A 3,381-nucleotide genomic window follows, 5' to 3' on the forward strand; every position below is an offset into this window, starting at 1 on the left:
GGTGGGGGTAGGATGGGGGTTCAAGACCACATACTTTGAAGAACAAAAATTCAAAATCAAATATTTGAAAATAAAAATTTTAATTGAACATTTTGAAAGACACTAGATGTAAATTTCACGTTAACTAGTGTTTGATGGATTAGTATTTCGAGAAGACGAGATTTGCCACCTTTGAAATAATATAACCATTTATCTAATTAATACACCTATTAACAAAACTCTTGCACCAACATAGTGAGAAAAATTCTCTTAGACAACAAAGATTATCAAAACCGATTTATTTCTTCCTGGGTGATAATCCATCCAACTCAACTGATACTTGTTTTCGTAATTATTTAGCAACCACATAATGAGAGCACGCAAAGAACTAGTCTATAGCTACGAACAAACTCAAGATTTTTATTTTTTGAAATAAAATTTCTAAATCAAACTTATATGAATAAGTGTTGGTTATATTAACATAGTTAAAAGTACAGATATTGTACATACAAAATATATATATATATATATATATATATGAACACAGAAACCAAACTAATTTAATTCACTAAAAAACACTCGAACAAGGAAGCACAGAAACCAAACTAATTTAATTCACTACAAAACACTCTAACAAGGAAGCATTTTATGTGAATTTGTTAAAAATCCAAAAAAAAAAAAAAAAAAAGAAACCATTAAAAAGGGCCCAACCGGGTTCGAACCGGTGACCTCTTGATCTGCAGTCAAATGCTCTACCACTGAGCTATGGGCCCTTCTTGCCTCTTATATAATAATTAAAAATAGACAACTTTTCATTGGTTTCCCTGCAGTTTTTTCTCTTCCTAATGTAGAATCAGGATTAAAAGACTCATATCACCTTTTTATTTTTCATCTGTGCTTCATTATGCATTTAATTAAGAAAGGTAACTCTTCTTTCCTTGACTAAACCTAAATTATTTGTCTAGTTTCATAATTAACTGAAACAAAATTCTAGTTGTTATTGAGACTCAGTCGTATCAATTAATAAATTATCCTAAATAGAAAGGTGTGAAGATCAAAAAATAGGGTACAAGCTTAGTAGGTAGGTAGTCAAGTGTTGTGCACAACCTTTACATGGGAGAGGCAGGGGTTTAGCCCCATCACCTTGAAGCATTATTAGTAATAATATTTAGTAATCGCTAGTTTCTTATACTCCAATGTGTTTTGCTTATAAACCGCTTCATTTGTTTTGGATATTGAAATTTTGATGTTACATATTTCTTGCAAATTTAACTTTAAATAACTTCTTTTTTGAGTTGACGGTGTATCAGAAACAACTTTTCTGTCCTATAAAGATAGAGATAAAATCTGCGTATATCTTACCCTATCAAGCTTCACTTAATTATGAGATTATATTAATATGTTGTTGTTGACTGTATTTTGATGGTGATAATTTTGTACGGTTTATGCTTGGTTCAGCTCATGATCAATTGACATAGTCATGATGTTTGTCACAATCCGTTTTCGAAGAGTCAAAATTGTCTCATAACTTCGTGGTGAAAACAAGAAAAGAGAAGTCTATTTGATTTTATTTTGAAAAAATAATTTAGAGTCGCCACTTAATTTTAAGAAAATTAAGAAACCATTTAAAAAAGATGATTTTGAAAGAAAACCCTTTTAAAAAAAAAAAATCTAAGTAAGGATTCAAATAAATTCGAAAGAAGGTGCTTTTGAAAATCCACAAAGTGCGGTTCCAAACGTATTTAATTTGTTTGGCTAATTTTAAAAAAAAATTTAAGGTGTAAGAATCTTGAAATTATTTTAGAAAACTCTTGAATTTATTTGGAAACCTTATTTTCAATAAATAGAATTTATTTGATACTAATCATTTGATATTCTAAGTAAAGAAATAAACTAAACGTCAAAGTTTCAAAATAATTCTAACTTTAATAAATTTATCCAGATTAAGATTTTTGAACTAAATAATTAATCCAACTTCTTAAACGTGAATTTTGAATTGATAATAATTATGAAGAGATATAAGTAGATCCTCAAGTTATTTTTCGAACTTAAGTTTTCCTAAAATAAGGAATTAAAAATTAAAAATATTAAATAACCAACATAAAAATGAATAGGTTTAACCTAAACTTGCTTCCATGAGGATTCATCTAAATTAGATTAAATTACAAACAAATAATTAAGTTAAATACAAACAAATAAAGGAGAAAGATGAGACTTGAGCCCCCCTTTCTAGCCCATTTTTAAATCTGCCCAGGTTTGGGCTTTGAATTATGGACTATGGAGCCTTGTAGCTGCTGTGTTTTTGTATAAACACTGTATATCAGTGTATAAAACTGGTGTATCCACGTCCTTGCCTTCATTTACTGCTGTATATTGCTGTATATCAGCTGTTTCTGCCTTGTGAAATTTGTATATTGGCCATATATTGTCGCAAATCAGTCCCGTTTTGGGACTTTTGGCATGGGATCTCCGACTTGATGATGTTGGGTCTCATGGCCCCGCAAAAATGCAAAGGGGAGATGGATTCCAATGGACTCGGGTCAATGTCGCAATGCCACAAAAAGAAGATAAAAATAAGTATTTATTCTAAAGTTAATAATTTGAGAAATAAAATAACATGAATCCCAACTAACAGAAATCAACAGCGATGAAATGCGTTTCATGTCAATTTCTAAGGAGAATTACACAGATAGTGGAAATGAGATATAAAAGTGAAGAGAAAACTTTAACACATCTTAAAGTCTCATATTTTAAAGAGTTAATACATAAAAATGATTTTAAACTTGACACCAAATTATAACTTTAACCTTAAACTTTGATAGTGCACAAATAGGACCTTTAACTGTTCAAAACCTGAACAAATATGACCTCCGATTTTGCAACCCCATGCTTGAGCCTCACTCGCGCCTACGTGGAAAGGTAATCCAATCACACGGTGCCACATCGTTAAAAGGGCCGACTTGGAGAGAGGTCATATTTGTGCAGTTTTGAATAGTTAAAGGTCATATTTATGTACTGTCAAAGTTTTGCTTTTTGTGTTAAAACGACGTCGTTTTTGTTGTTGTTGTTGTTGTTGTTGTTGTTGTTGTTGTTATTATAATAATAATTTTATTATTTATTTCTATAGTAGCAGCACCTAACTTTTTTTTTATTTTAAAAAAATATTATTATTATTATTATTTTATTTATTTCTATAGCAGCAGCACCTAACTTTTTTTTAATTAAAAAAAAAAACAGCCACTAGCAGGGAGCGAACCCGCACAGTAGGTTGAAGGAAGCGCCCAAGAAGAGCAAATAACACCACTGGGCTATCTAAGTGTCTTGTTTCATGTGGTTCAATATTAATATACGTACATAAATATACATTTTCTATCTTATATATATACAACGTAATTGTTTTAC

The 3,381-nt window shown here is 30.3% G+C and overlaps 1 non-coding gene across 1 annotated transcript; it reads right to left on the reverse strand.

The window, feature by feature from the left end:
- Positions 1-680: 680 nt before the first annotated feature.
- TRNAC-GCA lies at positions 681-752 on the reverse strand. The gene has a single exon. It is a non-coding gene; the product is annotated as a tRNA-Cys (tRNA).
- Positions 753-3,381: the final 2,629 nt, after the last annotated feature.

Source organism: Capsicum annuum, unplaced genomic scaffold (assembly GCF_002878395.1).
Source record: "Capsicum annuum cultivar UCD-10X-F1 unplaced genomic scaffold, UCD10Xv1.1 ctg1489, whole genome shotgun sequence".
Taxonomy (NCBI): domain Eukaryota; kingdom Viridiplantae; phylum Streptophyta; class Magnoliopsida; order Solanales; family Solanaceae; genus Capsicum; species Capsicum annuum.